Below are 18,201 nucleotides of genomic sequence, written 5' to 3'. Positions count from 1 at the left end.
CTGCCACTATTATCTTGATTTCCTTGCTTTTTTTCTCCTCTCCCTTCTCTGGCATTCTGCTCCTCCACCCCTCTTCTCTGAGCAGAGTGGGCAGGCCCATTGCCCTAGCGACTCCAGACTCAACACAGACACAGTGTGTACACATGCTGCGCCAGTACTGTTCCTCCTTCAGACAAGCATGCGTCAAGACATTTTCACAGTCTCTCGTTCACATTCACTTGTGATATGTCCAAACTCACCAAAAATGACATTCGGTAGCTCCTACCTGTACTGCTAGATTGCCGTCTTTGCGATTTATATATTTTTGTTTGCACCCATTATCATAATTAGCTAATAGCCTCCATAAGAATTCGCTATTACTTGTGCTAAATTTGTTAGCATGCCGGTAATACCGTAAATCTGGGATGAGAGAATGACAGTATTCTACACCCTATTCTACACACAATACCCCATAATGACAAACTTAAAACATGTTTTTAGAAATTTTGCAAATGTATTTAAAATGAAATACAGAAATATCTAATTTACTTAAGTATTCACACCCCTGAGTCAATACTTTTTAGAAGCACCTTTGATGGCGATTACAGCTTTGAGTCGTCTTGGGTATGTCTGTATCAGCTTTGCCATCTGGATTTGGGGATTTACACACAATCTTCCTTGCAGATTTTCTCAAGCTCTGTTAGTTAGATGGGGAGTGGCGGGCAACAACAATCTTCAAGTCTTTCCACAGATTTTCAATGGAATTCAAGTCTGGTCTTTGGCTGGGCCACTCAAGGATTTTCACATTATAGTTCTGAAGCCATTCCTGCATTAATTTGGCTGTAAGCTTGGGGTCATTGTCCTGTTGGAACATAAATCTTCACCCCAGTCTAAGGTCGTTTGCACTCTGAAACAGGTTCTCATCAAGGATTTGCCTGTATTAGTCTCTGTTCATTGTTCCCTCTATCCGTACCAGTCTCCCAGTCCATGCCCCATGCTTCACAGTAGGGATGATGTTAAATGGATGATGAGCTGTATCTGGTTTCTCCAGACATAGTGCTTTGCATTCAGGCCAAAGAGATACATTTTTGTTTCATCAGATCACAGAATCTACGAATCTCTTGCCGTATGCTCTCAGAGTCATTTATGTGCCCTTTTGCAAACTCTAGGCATGCTGTCATGTGCCTTTTTCTCAGGAGTGGCTTCTGTCTGGTCCTTCTCCCATAAAGCCCAAATTGGTTAAGTGCTGTAGAGCCTGTTGTCCTTCTGGCAGGTTATCCCATCTCAGCCAAGGAACTCTGTAGTTCTGTTAGAGTGGTCAATGGGTTCTTGTCACCTCCCTGACCAAGGTCCCTCTCCAGTTAATGATTTTGGTCGGCCGGCCAGCTCTAGGCAGAGTCTGGGAAGTTCTATAATTTTTCAATTTCCCAATGATGGAGACCACTGTGCCCTTGGAAACTTTCAACACAATTGTTTAATACCCTTCATCAGATATCTAGTTGAAATCGGAGGTTTACATACACCTTAGCCAAATCCATTTAAACTCAGTTTTTCACAATTCCTGACATGTAAATCCTAGTAAAAAAATCCCTGTCTTAGGTCAGTTAGGATCACCACTTTATTTTAATAATATGAAATATCAGAATAATGGTAGAGCGAATGATTTATTTCAGCTTTTATTTCTTTCATCACATTCCCAGAAGTTTACATACACTCAATTGGTATTTGGTAGCATTGCCATTAAATTGTTTAACTTGGGTCAAACGTTTCAGGAAGCCTTCCACAATCTTCCCACAATAATTTGGGTGAATTTTGGCCCATTCCTCCTGACAGAGCTGGTGTAACTGAGTCAGGTTTGTAGGCCTCCTTGTCTGCACACTCCTTTTCAGTTCTGCCCACACATTTTCTATAGGATTGAGGTCAGGACTTTGTGATGGCCACTCCAATACCTTGACTTTGTTGTCCTTGTGCCATTTTGTCACAACTTTGGAAGTATGCTTGGGCTCATTGTCCATTTTGAAGACCCATTTGCAACCAAGCTTTAACTTCCTGACTGATGTCTTGAGATATTGTTTCAATATATCCACATAATTGTCCTGCCTCATGATGCCATCTATTTTGTGAAGTGCACCAGTCCCTCCTGCAGCAAAGCACCCCCACAACATGATGCTGCCACCCCGGTGCTTCACGGTTGGGATGGTGTTCTTCAGCTTGCAAGCCTCCCCCGTTTTCCTCCATACATAACGATGGTCATTATGGTCAAACAGTTCTATTTTTGTTTTGTCAGACCAGTGGACATTTCTCCAAAAAGTACAATATTTGTCCCCATGTGCAGTTGCAAACCATAGTCTGGCTTTTTGATGGCGGTTTTGGAGCAGTGGCTTCTTCCTTGCTGAGCGGCCTTATGTTATGTCGATATAGGACTCGTTTTACTGTGGAAATAGATACTTTTGTACCTGTTTTCTCCAGCATCTTCACAAGGTCCTTTGCTGTTGTTCTGGGATTCATCTCTAGGAGACAGAACACGTCTCCTTCCTGAGCCATGACATAATTTTATGGAATTTCCTAAGCTGTTTAGAGGCACAGTCAACTTAGTGTATGTAAACTTCTGACCCACTGGATTTGTGATACAGTGAATTATAAGTGAAATCATCTGTTTGTCAACAATTATTGGGAAAATGACTTGTGTCATGTACAAAGTAGATGTCCTAACCATACTTGCCAAAACTATAGTTTTTGTGGAGTGGTTGAAAAATAAGTTTTATTGACTTCAATTGTATGTAAACTTACGACTTCAACTGTATGCTTCATCACAATAATAGCGAAGACATCAATACTATGAAATAACACATATGGAATCACGTAGTAACCAAAAAAGTGTTAAACAAGTCCAAATATTTTAACAAATCCAAATATTTTATACTTGACATTCTTCAAATATAACATATTAGGTGTGTTCAAAAGTTAGGTGTGTACACATTTTTGACTGGTATGCATGTAAATAAAAAAAATGCTACAATTTCGTTAAACGTCTTTTCACGGTCATTATGGGTTATTGTGTTTAGATGCGTGAGAAAAAAATGTGGAATAGCTCAAGGGGTATGAATAATACATTCTGAAGGCTGTAAATTGTCCTTGAACCTTTGAACCTTTTAATGTCTATAAATGTCAATAAAACTGTACTTGACAACAACTTCATTTGATAACTCATATATGTACCGTAATAGTATTATAGCTGCCCATCACAGAGCAGCATCCCTCAGGACACGTGAGGAACACCTGTTGTCACTGTATCTTAGTTGTCACTGTATTAGACTAAGCATAGGTGATTTGATGATGTTGAAATATTGAAGTTGAAATGGTGTTGGAATATAGTGGAGGCAGCTCCTGTTTTCATTGCGACTTGTGGTTCTAAATCTATAGTTGTTTAGTAGTCTGAAAATCTCTGAAACATTAACTTGCTTGACCGTGCTGTAGTAGGTCATGTAACTATTTGAACTAGATGTTCAACTCCGGATTTGTGATTAAACAAATAATTTATTCTAGCATTGTGTCTTCTTATTTTCTCATCCTTAGGCCTATACATCACTGTGACAAGGGACGTGTCACATGTGCTCCCTCTCCGGCCTCTAGGTCACCAGGCTGCTCGTTTAGGGCGCACTCCTGTCACCAGCATTAGGCGCATAATGACACACCTGGACTCCATCACCTCCTTGATTACCTGGCCTTTATATGTCACTCCCTTTGGTTTCTTCCCCAGTCGCCATTGTTCCTGTATCTGTTCTTGTCGGTACGCTGTTTGTGTTTCTTGTTTTGTTCATTTATTAATTAAATGTATTCACTCCCTGAACTTGCTTCCCGACTGTCAGCGTACATTGTTACTATATGAACTAACAGGTTATAGAGAAAACACTGCAATTATCACAACATAGGTTGTAATATGGCTTTTTTTCCCCTGGCTGGGCATCCTCAGTGACCTTTACCCACGCACCGCTACTGCACACAACACAAACTCTCCAACATAACGTATGTGTGGAGAGTGGCTATTTGAAGCACAAATTGGCCTCAAATGCAGTTGGAGTAATGTGGAAATGGTGCCCTGTGGAAGCAGGGGTTAAGCCGCTTTTCAACTACACACAATACAGTATACTATGCTATACATACCTTATTGATTATACAGTGGCATATAGACATCCTACATTTGGTTAAACAACCACACTACTGGAAATCCATCTTTTAGAGCTGAAATACTATAGAGCTTAGCCATGTTACACAAGGATTTAGGTCAACAAGTCATTGTTTCAGTCAAAGTATGATATATTTGGGCTTGAAGTACCAATTCTGAACTGCCCACAGTTCTGAACTGCCCACTTCTTGCAAATCCGTGTGAATGCGGTGTCTTTTCCTAAGACATGACATACAAATTATTTTCAGCCTAAGTTTTGTTTCAGGCATAACCTCAGGAAGTAGGGATGCAAGCACCCCCTGAAAAATCACAATTTAAAAAACAAGTCAAACATGTTTTGCCAAACATTCTAAGCACCCCCAACCCCAAACTGCTTTCCTACGGCTATGGTTTCAGGGCTGGGTTTTATTTGAATGTTACCATCTGTAGTGGAATTTTACTGTGTCTCTTTCTACTTAGTTTTTTTTTTCTGTCTCACACTTATCGTACATTTTTGACCTGTTGCATACTTAGAAATGCGCCTACAATATAGACAGATAGGGTGCCTGAGGTTTGCTCTCAAAAGGTTGGCCCGGTAGGATTGGAACATTGGCTGAACACCCAGACTGCTAGATAAGGTTTGGTTGCCAGTTGTTCTTCTCCTGGGCAGCCATTCTCTGTGAGCAAACGCTTTGCTGAGAAAGGATGCACTTTTTTGAAAAAGTGATAGTATAAATATCCTGAGGGGGAAATACCTCCTCAGAGCTTCTGACTAACTTGTAGTGTGAAGTGCTGTTTGTAATCGCTTCACTGGCGTGAATTAACATAAATTCATTTAAACTTGACTTTGGGATCCTTAGTGGTAATTTCCTCAACACACCCACCAACATGGCATTGTTAATTATTCAGAAACAGCTGCAATGTTATTCCACTTCATGACTGAGATGAGCCAAACAGCCTTGTGTCCATCTGCCTGAGCCATGGGAAAAAAATCTAATAAGTGTGTTTTTGCACATCCACTTGTTTTGTTTCCCAGAAAATTATCATAATCCATTGGATAATTTGTCAATTTTCACTTATTTTCAAGCTAGTCTGTAGAAAAATTATATAAATCTGACCATCTTAAAAATGGCATAATTGTGTGATATGATAGCATTGACCACTAAAGTGTTGCTTCACTACACGTTCCACTTCTTTGATTGGTGTAACATTAGTTAGAAACCAGATAATGAAAAGGCACCTGCAAAATACAATTTGAGGAATTTGTAGTTAGTTACATGTCATTTGCGGCATGCATGATAAAGATAAAAGTCCTTGTAGCCTATCATTTCACTTCCCCTGTGAGAACCACAAGCATGGGCTAACTTGGCCTACCTATCGAAGGTTGCACCGTGTCCAAGACAACGTAGAAAACTCATATCAGCCATCTTTCAATTGTTATCCATATTACCGGAGTGTCAAACTTATTCCTTCTAACTATTTCTATGGTGGATTCGCAGCCGCAATTTATGGAAGATGCCAAAACATTGGAGATAACAATAGATGGCAAGGTCAAAGACAGGTCAGTGATTTCCATCTGTTGTGAAGTTTTCCCTAAATTAATGCTTATGACAAATCCAGCTCCACAAACAGCCAGAGAGTCAGCTGGCTAATCTTTTGAATATGGTGTAGTTAAAAAAAACAAGCAATAGGCAAGATTAGCTAGCTAGATAAGGTTAGCATGCTAGCTAGATAAGGTTAGCATGCTAGCTAGATAAGGTTAGCATGCTAGCTAGATAAGGTTAGCATGCTAGCTAGATAAGGTTAGCATGCTAGCTAGATAAGGTTAGCATGCTAGCTAGATAAGGTTGGCATGCTAGCTAGATAAGGTTAGCATGCTAGCTAGATAAGGTTAGCATGCTAGCTAGATAAGGTTAGCATGCTAGCCAGCTACACTTACAGCTGTCAGTGCCCTATTTGTTGATGTTTATCAACTTCACATGGACATTCCCACACTCAATTTGTGAATTTGTCAATTGGAGGCAGGAACCTGTTCAATCGTATGCTTACAACTCGTGCTAAGTTGAGATATTATATTGAATTAAATCAACCAGACTCAGAGGTCAACTTCAACATGTCTTTACTCCATCACGGTCTGTGTAACCCCTCACATTCCTTTACCGACGTGGTGACATCATATCTCAGTAAGTCACATCAGTACACAACAGAACCCAAACGTGTATGTTCTCTCTAGGATGGGAAATTACATTGAAATAGGGGTGGCAACTGCCTTTGTGTGGGGAGCTCAGATTCTTGTGGCTGATTTTCTGGTTCTCATGGAGGCTAGGGGAGAGGAGGCTACTCTGCTGACTACTGTACAACAGGCCCTAGTCCACCTGGGGGCACTTTACTACTCAGACACCCTGACAGAGACATTAAGAAACTGTAAGTATTCTTTCCCCTGTTATGTGTGCATGTACCTTCTTTCTTCTCTCAGGTGAGTTGCTCAGCTCAGAGGCGACAGTAGAAATGTGGCGATTTGTGTCTGCTCTATCTGGTGTGTGGGAGGATCAAGGTGCACCTGTGGAGTCTGGTTGAAGAGTGAGATGGCCAAAGCTACAATATCAACTCTTTATCTCTGACACAGGCCCACACAGAGAAACTGACTATTTTTGTGATTAAAAAACAGCAGAAAATCTAAATGTAGTTGTTTTCCTACAACAACAAAAAAGTATGAAAAAAATGGGGAAAATAGAACAAATGGGAGAAATCCAAATAATGGAAAAACAAAAGAGAGAACTGAATTTTAAAGAGAAAAAACTGAAGTAGACCTACATGTAATATACCACATCTTCTGTCTGAAATGGGTACGAAAGACCTAGTCATGATTCCTGCATTTTCACAGACCCTGCAACTAAAATACAGGTATCGAGTCTGTGACTCGTTTCGTTGCTTAAAGGCCCAATGCAGCCGTTTTTATCTCAATATCAAATCATTTCTGGGTAAGGCCGTACTGTGATTGTTTTCAAACAAAATCGTCATAAGAAAAAAAATTGCTTCTTAGCAAGAGCAATTTTTATATCTGTCTGGCAGTGGTCTGAGTGGCAAGGGGGAAACCGAAAATGAGCTGTTATTGGCAGAGAGGTTTGGAACATTTTCTTATTTGGTCTATTAACTAATTTATTGCTTGGGGATGTCACCAGGCAGGACAAACACCATCCCACCAAAACAGGCTGAAATTTCAGGTGGTCTTTTAAAACAGCTCCCACACTAAAAATACATTATTATAGTTTTCACAATTTCACAGTATTATTACTACCTCATAGTGTGGAAATATATAAAAAACACAGGGGGGGAAAAATAACGTTTTTGACTGGACCTTTAATACCTTCCTAATTTGCAAACAGACCCCATGGTTTAACAACACCTCCCAATTTTCCAGTTACCCACTGATATGTATAAAAGGGGTATACCTGCAAGAAACTATTAAAATAAGAGCTGTTTGGAAGGGGGTTGCCTTGTATTTTCTTTTTTTTTACCGGTAATACCGGTGTCTGAATTTTGTATTTGATAACTTAGAATTTGCCCACAGTAGCACAACCACGCCGTAGGGCGGCGCTGTAGCATCAGATTGTGTCTTACAGCGAGTCTCTTTCCTTGGATAGAAAAGCACGCGCTTTCCTTGATTTATCGGTGAAATCCATGGCAACGAGTGATAGACAACAAAAGTAGTCAGACGACAAGTAACAACAATGGAGATGGACGGTAAGATAGTGGAAAACTAAACGTTAGCTAGGTACTGTAGCGAACCCAGCAATCAACGGCCAGCTCGAACAGTTATTTGTTCAAGTTAAAAAGTTGAAGTTGAACTTTGTTCTTTCAAATCAACAACGCCAGATATGACAGCTTTTCGTTTCACAGTCCAAAGTGCGAAAAAGTCGTGGTTTCTGAAGTGAACAAGTTACTGTACAAGTAACGTTAGACGTATTTCTTTCAACATGCCTTTATCGAGAAGACAAAGTGGGTGTCTTGTGTGAAAAATGTAGTATCAGACGTTACCAGTGACGGGTTTGGTAATGGAAGAGGTGTGTGTGCAAAAAGGTGCTCCACAACCACCAGCAGTGTGTGGTGCCCGACACCGTCCAGGTGATGCTGGGTAGCGACCGACCACGCCTTTGGACCGACGGCACGGTCAGGTTTACAAGTCCTGTGTCAAACCTCTGGTGGCATCTCTAGTTGACGGCTCCAATGCTACAGTGTTCGCCTATGGACAAACCGGGTCTGGAAAGACATACACCCTTGGTGGGGGACATGTAGGTAAGTTATTGGTCCAATGCAGCCGCTTTTATCTCAATATCAAGTACTTTCTGAGTAACAATTAAGTACCTTACTGTGATTGTTTTCAATTAAAATGATCAAAATCAATTCGCTTCAAGAGCTAGACTGTCAGGGAGGGGTCTGGGTGGGAGGGGAAACCTGGAAATGTGGTTGATGTCACCATGGAAGGCTAAACTCCATCCCACCAAAAACAGGCTGAGATTTCAGGCGCTTTTCAAACAGCTCTTACAATAAAAGGGCATTGTCATTATTTTCACCATTTCAAAGTATTATTCCAACATCATAGTGTGGAAATATATATAAAATGTAGGTAAATCTAGTTTTGACGTCACTGGGCCTTTAAAAGTGTGAGCCCAATTGTACTCTTTGACATCATGCAGACGCCAAGTGCATTGAGGGATGATGATGTTCTGACATGAATCCTTGAATAATCTATCTACTATGATTCTACCCTGAACTGTCATTTGAGGCAAATGCAGAGAATCTTATGATTATACAATTACACTATTATATTATCATCAGACAACTCTGCTTTTGTGTTTTCACCAAGGAAGTTGCTCTCTCTCTGTACTTGTACCCTTGTTAGCATCTCTGCCGGAGGAGGAGAGTGGGATCATTGGTCGGGTTGCAGCAGATCTGTTTGTGCTCTTGGGGGAGAGGAGAGCTGCGGATGCCAGGGCTGCGGTAGACGTTAGGGTGTCCTACATGGAACTGTACCAGGAGGAGCTCAGGGACCTGCTGGAGGTCCAGACTGGCAACAAGGAGCTGCATGTCAGAGAGGATGACAGGGGTAACACTGGTAACACCCCTTGCTCTGTCTGTGCTAGGGTGTGTGTGACGTGTCAAGTGTGTGTGTTTAAGGCCGATGTCCGCGCCCCATAAAAATCTGTCAGTTTGCATGGGATGTATCTCAATCCACTGCATATGCCTATGTCGTACTTCCGCATCTCTGGCGACAGAGCTAGACCGTGGTTTGTCAGACCATAAGACATCCCGAAAATCGGTCTTCTCACAAAATCATCTGTATCATCCGAACGGTTTGGCCTACAAAACTATGGAAAGATGAGACTCAAGAACACAAGGATGTTCTCCGGTTTTCTCTACTCCCTCCACAAGTCTCAGGAGACTCGTCTGAAGTCGGTACAACCAATCTGACATCTTCTTTCTGTGGTGTCCAAACTGTTAGGGCTACACACTAATATGACCCCTCTGCACAAAGGTGAGACTCTCACACACATGTTTTGCTCTAGGATGCCCACAGGCCTCACAGGACTCGTCTGAAGGTCCCCCCCGGTACCAGTTGAAAAAATGAATGGAAGTACAATGCATTCGGAAAGTATTCAGACCACTTGACTTTTCCACATTTAGTTACTTTACAGCCTTATTCTAAAATTGATTAAAGCATTTTCCCCCCCTCATCAATCTACAAACTGTAGCTCAGTTGGTAGAGCATGGCGCTTGTAACGCCAGGGTAGTGGGTTCGATTCCCGGGACCACCCATACATAGAATGTATGCACACATGACTGTAAGTCGCTTTGGATAAAAGCGTCTGCTAAATGGCATATATTATTATAATACCCCATAATGAATGACAAAGCAAAAACAGGGTTTTTAGAAATTTCAGCAAATGTGTAAAAAAACAAAACAGAAATATGACATTTCTAAAAACCTGTTTTTGCTTTGTCATTCATTATGGGGTATTGTGTGTAAATTGATAAGGGGAAAAAAAACAATTGAATCATTTTTAGAATAAGGCTGCAGTGTAACAAAATGGGGGAAAAGTCAAGGGGTTTGAATACTTTCCACATTTTTTACATTTATTTTTATTTAACCAGGAAGGGCTCATTGAGATTTAAAATCTATTTTTCAAGAGGGTCCTGGCCAAGATCGGCAGCACCAAGTCATTACAAAAATTACAGACAAACAACATGGAAAAACTACAAATAATCTAGTAAAAAAAACATGGAATTCACAAGAGTATAACACAATCAAAAACAGCAAATGAAAAACATTGACAGGTCAGGGAATCAGTCTCAAGATCCTTCATCAGTGATTTAAAAATACGAATCGGGGCGAGTTCTTCCAGTTTAAAAGTATTTTGTAAGGCTTTCCAAGACGATGGCGCAGAGTACATAAAAGCCCTTTTATCAAATTCAGTTCGGACATTTGGAACAGTTAGCAGGATAAAGTCCAGCGAACGAAGAGAGTACCCACCCCATTTCTGAACAATAAAAATGCCCAAATAAATAGGTAGTAAACCCAAAATGGCTTTGTAAATAAAAGTATACCAGTGACTGAGCCTACGAGTGACTAGAGAAGGCCAGACAACCCTGGTATACAAAGTGCAGTGGTGCGTAAGGGTTTTGCAGTTTAAAATAAATCTCAAAGTGCCAATGGAAAGGGTGTCAATTGATCTCAAACACTGAGCGGAAGCATTCATATATAAAATATCCCCATAGTCTAGTAAAGGCATAAAAGTAGCTGATACTAGCCTCCTTCTGGCTTCAAAAGAAAAACAGGCCTTATTCCTAAAATAAAATCCCAATTTCAGCTTCAATTTTGTTGTAAGTTGTTGAATGTGCAATTTAAAAGAGAGGCCGTCATCAATTAAAATTCCAAGATATTTATATTTGGTTACAACCTTAATCTCCTTGCCCTGACAGGTAGTAATAGGTGAAAGGTTCAGAGGTCTATTTATTGCTTTAGAAAACACCATTAGTTTAGTTTTGTCAGTATTGAGGATAAGCTTCAATTGACACAAGGTATGTTGAACAGTATAAAAAGCTGTTTGCAAGTTCTGGAAAGCTTTTGTAAGAGACGAGGCACAACAGTAAATAACAGTATCATCAACATAAAAATGAAGTTGCGGATGTTGGACATTTGTCTAAATCATTTATATAAATAGTGAATAGGAGAGGACCAAGTACAGAGCCTTGGGGCACACCATTAAAGACAGACAATTTAACAGACATAAGCCCATCAAATTGAGTGCACTGAGTTCTATTAGACAGATAGTTAGCAAACCATGCCACTGCATGCTCCGAAAGACCTACACTCGACAATCTCTGCCTTAGTATAGCATGATCAAGAGAGATCAATAAAAAGTGAGACACAGTGCTGTTTTTTGTCAAGGGCTTCAGTGATATCATTTAAAACCTTCATGGCAGCTTTAATTGTGCTATGCGTCTTCCTGAAGCCTGATTGGTACATTGATAAAATAGTTAGTAAATAAAAACTCTTAGCTGTTCACTCACAAGGGTTTCAAGTATTTTCACCAGGGGTGACAGCTTTGAGATTGGCCTATAATTATTTAAAAGAGTTGGATGTCCCCTTTTTAAAAGTGGTAGGCCAAATGCTGATTTCCAGATCTTTGCACTGTACATGCTGTATGGAATCTGACTGTAGTGTGTGGGTTTGTTTCAGTGGTAGTTGTGGCAAGAGAAACTGTGAGTACCTCCGCTGAGGGGTTGCTGAGCGTCCTGGAGGCTGGCAATGCCCTGAGGCACACTGGCCCCACTCAGATGAACGAGCGCTCCAGCCGCTCTCATGCTATCGTTACCCTACAGCTGACGCAGGATGACCACGACAATGACTCCCTCCGCTCCTCTAAACTCCACCTGGTGGATCTGTCTGGGTCAGAGCGGGCTGCACGCACCGGGAACACAGGCCTGCTGGTGTTGGGCAACGTCATCCCCGCACTCTCCAACACGCACTCTCCAATCGCCGGCACAACCACGTGCCGTACCCCGACGCCAAGATCATGCGTATCCTCCGGGACTCACTGGGCGGCTCTGCTCATACACTGATAGTGGCCTGCGTCAGCCCTTCCCACCACAGTTTCGCAGAGACGCTGAGTGTGCTTCAGTTTGCCTCGCGGCCATGCTACGTGAAGAACCAGCCTGGGTTGTGTCCTGCCAGGGCGTGTTCGGGCTGGCAGCCTGGAGAGGCTCGTGTGGGGGAGCTGGAGCAGGAGGTCCAGACTCTGGGAGAGGCACTGAGAGAGTAGGATAAGACAAGGAGAGGGATTGCTTTGAGTGACAGCACCAAACAGGCCACTCAGGAGGAGCGTGATGACAGGGGGCGTCTCTAGTGGAGGAGTCCCAGTACCGCTGCCTTGCACAGGACGCTGCCTTCCTATTGGAGGAGCTCCAGAACTCCACCCGGAGTCCTGCTCTGCAGCAGCGTTTGCAGGAATGGCTGGAGAGACACAGGGAGCTTAGCCACACTGGCTATCAACAACCTGTGGGGGGTGCAGGGGATGAGTCTCAACAGATCACCACCCTCCAGCTCAGACGTGAGCTCAAGAACTGCCAGGTTATGTGTATAGTGGACTCTGTTTCTCAGCTTTGTTTGCTCAATATAATCTGTTTACAAATTATATTCTAAACATAGGTATAAATTGTATTTGTCTCTCTTTTCCTCCCCCCCAACTCTATTTTACTCAGTCTCTCTCCCACTCTCCCTTCTTCCATCAGTATACTCTGGCTATAGACAAGCAGGTGTTTGACCTGAGGGAATCTGAGCTGGAGCAGGTGTAGAGGCAGGTGCAGACACTGCTACAGGAGAAACAGACACACCTGCAGTCCTTACAGGAGGAGAGGGAGCACAGACAAATTAAGGTAGAGAGAGAGAGAGAGAGAGGATATTGAGATACGACGATTGAATGGGGCATTTGTACAGTGGGTGATGACTGATGTTTTTTCCGTTGGTTGGGCGTGCAGAAGGAGCAGCTGGTGGAACAGCAGCTGTCTCTGTGGTGACCTCCTGACCTTCAGGATGGGATCCTTTAGACCCTCGCTGGACACTGGGGCTTCTGGGAAGTCAGCGAGGAGACCTCAGTGTTCCCATGATCAGCTAAGGCCATGGTTGTACGAGGAAGGTGTGTGTGTGTGTGTGTGTGGCTGTGGCGGTCACAATTATTGTCAGCTGGTGATTGTCAAGCAAATAACTGTCAGTCTCCGGTAATTGCCCGTTAATTAACATAAACACATTTAGCATCTTCTGGCTTCCACACATAGCCTTCAAGACATTTAAAAAAAAGTCTAATACATCCATGTAATATAGCCTACACCTTCACAATAAATGTATTGTTTATTTTAGACAGGTCTAAAGAAGCATGATATGAAGAAACTGTAGTGTATTTCAGAAGAAAATAATAGTACAGTATACTCTGAGTTGTTCTGATGTGGCTATGCCAAATGGATGTGGGCTACACTTGTTCATTTGGCGGACAAGATTTGTTTAGAATTCCGTGGCATTATTTTATATTGTTTTATAGTATGAAGAATACAATTGAGCAAAGTTCAATAAAATATAAATATTTTCTCCAAAGGATTTGAGGGAGTGCGCACATTCGGCTATTCTGTGTGAAGCGGTTGACAAAGGAATAGGTCTTCCTATATGCTTCATTTAGAGTTATTAATGTAACTTTAGTTGTTCTACAAACGATATGTTTTGATTTTTAATACATTGTAAGGCTGCATGATGCGACTCTAATGAGGATTTGAAAAAATTGACCATATTTACTTTTCATCAGCCAACAAGATAAGCCCTAAGCAACAGCAATAACACTAGCCTATGTCAGTCTACTATTCCCCATAGTACAAAAGTCGACCTATTCTATTCTGTGCGAGAAATAAATATTCCAAACAGTCTGGGACAGTTGTGGGATTCGATAGATCCCAAATTAATATAACGGCTAGTATAAAAACATTTTTTTTTATGCAATGTGGCTGACGCAACAGATCAGAACGTTTAGCTTAAAATATTGATAAACTATAAGGCTATTTCTTCACATTCTAAGCGCAGCAATGTGCACATGGTAGTAGGCTAGAAGCATGACTGTTCCATTAGTGGAACACACCATTATCAAAAGTGACCGCAAATGCAATTATGCACGTAATGCTTTTATTATAAAGGTGCATTTTTATGGTGAAAATGATCTTCCCCAAACTTGAAACTCACACGCTGCTTATATCTGCCAGTTAGGCTCTACACACCCTGCAAAGCAGATTGATGTGCATTAATTTTAAGAAGTTATTTGGCCACTTTTATTAGAGACCATCACTCCGTTTTCTCAATTGCATAGCCTATAGAAATATTGCGAAACATTAGCTCATGGGCTCTCATTAAGTGTTTGATTTAGATTTCCAAATACATTTGCATTGATGTCAGAGTGATTAGAGGGACAATAGAGTGCTGAGTACCAGGCAGTTAGCAAGTTTTGTAGGCCACTAATGACCAGCAGCAGCATCAGAGTTTGGATAAGACTAATTACTGTGACTAAATGGTAATTTGACTGCCTTCAAGACTCGTGACCGCCGGTGTGGCGGTATGTGTGCAACAATGGAGTTTCTGTTAGTGTGTTTCTTATGTAGATCCATACTAGTCCTCCGGCCTGTTCGTTGGAGAGGGTGATGGCTGCCTTTAAGACCCGCAGTCAGCTGCTGCTGGCTCAGATAGAGAGAGATGAGGTCCACTGCCCTCAAAAAACACTGAAAGAAAGGAGCGAAGATGAGGAAGAGGAGGGAGAAAGGGATTCAGGTGAGCAAGTCTGTAATACTGTAACATCCTGCTTCAGAGCTATGTAATTGTTCTGTTTGCTCAAGACAGACTACTTCTTTAATCAGATGGATATATCGCAGGCGCTCTATGAACCGCACATTGACAAGCAAACAGAATCCAGCCTGCTTTGACCAGAACCAGGCACAAAATATTAGTTTGGACCAGATTCAGGACGGGCTCCAGTTACTTCAGCCGTCAGAACGCCCTACAGGTAAATACAGTTATGAGTCTTAGGGGGAATATGTCCTGTAATTTCTGTTTCATTGCTAAGACCGGCCTGTGCCTTTTGTAGGGTGCAAGGAGCGCAGAGAGAGGCGGAGTCAGACGGTGAACCTGCTGCGCCTAAAGAAGGCGGAGACACAGAGCAGGGCTAGCCTCCAGAATTAAAAGTGTGGCCATATTACATCGGCAAGGGATCACAGGTTTGAGTTGCCCCTCCTTGCAGTCATGGTGATTCCTTAGATCTCATTTGGATATTCAACATAGTTGAAAATAAGCAAACTGCGTGTGTGTTTTGACGTGTTGATGTGTTCGTTTTGCCCCTGTACGATGCCCAGCAGTCTGAGAGACGTGTGTGGCTGGAACACGAGGAGCGTGCTCTGGAGAGGAGGAGGGGCCTGCAGGAGCTGGAGGAGGAGCTGAGGTGCAGAGAAGAGAAGAGGTGCTGCGGCACCGAGAGGCCTGTGTTCAGGAGAGGAACCAGCTGCAGGTCAAGAAGCTTCGCTCCAGCCAGGTAAACACAGAGCGGGGCTTAGAAATACAAAGTATTGACGTATGAAAAAAAATGAAAAAAAGAACCGTACATTTTGTGTGTGTTGGCATTCCTATGTTGTTGTCTGCAATTGAAAAGTGCGTGTGCGTACGTTCACGTGTGTTCCTCAGGCTCTGAGTCAGGACTTGCTGCTCGTGTCGGCCCGTCTGGGAGATCTGGATCAGGAGCTTGAGGAGAGAGGAGGGGTAGAGAGGCGACTGTCCCTCTCTGCAGCAGGGCTGTGTGGAGTGTCCGCGGAGGAGCTGCTGAAGGAGAGAGAGAGATCCTGCGTCGGAGGAGGGACACGCAGCTGAGGGACGGCAGGGTGCTCACGCCAGAGGTGAGCTCCTTAACGTTGCCTATTTTCCTTCAGCGTGGATGTCACACTGACTTACAGGGGGCTGATGTGGAAATACATGGTGTGTGTGTGTATAGGAGGAGCATGCTCTGCTGCAGTCGGAGGAGGTCTTGGAGGCTCTGGATGCTGCAGTAGAGTTGAAGAACTATTCCATCCAGGAGAGACAGAGAGACCTCGGGGACACGGAGATGACCACAATGACGTCATGAGGGCGCCGAGAGAGCTGTCACTTCCAGAGGCCTCGGCACTGTTGGTCAAATACTTCAACAAGGTCAGAGTCCCAACACACACACACCACAAACTACTTTGAGCAACCAAGCTACCGTAATTCAGTTATTTTCGACGAAGGAGGCGACATGAGGAGAGTGATTTGACCATTGGCGAGCGATACGACCAGATTTGTTCAAAGTGAAACTCAATGCAAATCATCATCAGAGATTTCGCAGTGTGATAACCAGTCTGGGGAGGGAGGGTCTTACTAGCCTAGCTAGCTTTAACACTGCTGGATAGTGAACATGCTATTTGGAATAAACACTCACAATGGGCGAACTAGGTGATGCCTACTACAAAGTAGTATCTCTAGTTGACAGTACACTCTGCAATAGAACCCGCATTTGAGGAAAGGCTGGGGTGCTGGGATTGAGATTAGGGGGTCGAAAAGGGTTTGGGGCAGAATTGAAACTGGAAAAGGGTTTGGGACAGAAGTGGGACTGGTTTAAAAGTTCTCCATAGGCAAACATAAAAGAGATGGTTCACTGCACTCCTAACCTTCCATTACCCTCCTGCTAAACTACCCGTCAATAACTGAGTGGATAGTTGAAAGCGTTCCCTTGGCCCCTCCAGGTGCTGTGTCTGCGGGAGTCGGAGCGGCGGCTGCAGCTGCAGAGTGGCGAGCAGGAGGCGGTGACCAGGGAGATGGAGGCAGCTCTACAGCGCCTCACTCTGGACACAGACCGCCGGCTCACTGAGCAGCATCAAGAGCACCAGCACAACATACAGATACTAATGCAGCAGCTCCAAGGTCAGTTTGTATGCGTCAATGTGATAAATGTTTATGAGTGTGGGGTATTCCTGCCCCTTCGTTGTGTTTGTCTGTTTTACAGTATTATCACTGCCCGTTTTGTCCTCGTGTGTAGAGGGTGGCTCAGGGGACAGTGGACAAGTGTTCCATGTTAGGCTGCAGCAGCAGGAGAGAGACCTGTTCTTCTATAAGAGCTCCAGCCGTAAGCTGAAGAGGAAGCTCTGAGAGCTAGTCACCGACTCCCTCCGCCCCCAGGCTCCAGACCTGCAGACCCAGGGCAGGAAGGCGGCCAGCGACGGAGCATTGGACAGCCCCAGCCCGCAGATTCCCAGAGTGGAGCTGGCCCCGGTCCGTCTTTCCTGTAGAGAGCCGAGGCAGATCTCACCCTCTGCCTTCTGCAGCACTAGGAGGCACTCTACCCTGAGGGCCAGCAGAGGCTCATTCCAGGAGGACTCCATCGAAGTGCCCCAGAACACTGACCATGAGGCTCCAGCACATACTGACCACTTATTTCCTTCATCCACACTAATCTAGAAGAACAGGTTAGTTGAAACTGAGGGCTCTTTTCAATCAGATCCACTTTAGCCGACATCCACATAGTGGTTGTTTTGGCAGAGGTGTCAAATCTAAAAGTGGCTCACGACAGTATACCTAAAGCTGGACATTGCCATTAGCTGCACGGAGTCACATGAAGTCATCCCATTCAGCCACGTTGAAACAGTGTAATGTGAGATGTAATCTACACCTCCATTAGGATGATAGAAATCCTCATTATTTAGTTGAATGATTTTTCAATTTGAGTATAATTACAATGTATATACAAAAGTATGCGGACACCCCTTAGAATGAGTGGATTCGGCTATTTCAGCCACACCCGTTACTGACAGGTTTATTCAATGGACCACACCGGCATGCAATCTCCATAGACAAATATTGGCAGTAGAATGGCCTTACTGAAGAGCTCAGTAACTTTCAACTAAAATATCACTATCATGGCACATTTCCTTTTATTTTTTTATTTTTACATTTGTAATTTTAAAGATGA

At 43.1% G+C, this 18,201-nt stretch overlaps 1 pseudogene; it reads left to right on the top strand.

Annotated features, from left to right (window-relative positions):
• Positions 1 to 379: 379 nt before the first annotated feature.
• Positions 380 to 18,128, top strand: LOC118357819 (kinesin-like protein KIF27; annotated as a pseudogene).
• The last annotated feature ends 73 nt before the right edge of the window (positions 18,129 to 18,201 follow it).

Source organism: Oncorhynchus keta, chromosome 25 (genome assembly GCF_023373465.1).
Source record: "Oncorhynchus keta strain PuntledgeMale-10-30-2019 chromosome 25, Oket_V2, whole genome shotgun sequence".
Classification (NCBI taxonomy): Eukaryota; Metazoa; Chordata; class Actinopteri; order Salmoniformes; family Salmonidae; genus Oncorhynchus; species Oncorhynchus keta.
The sequence above is the reverse complement of the archived record's forward strand: the minus strand, read 5'-3'. Positions and strand labels throughout refer to the sequence as shown.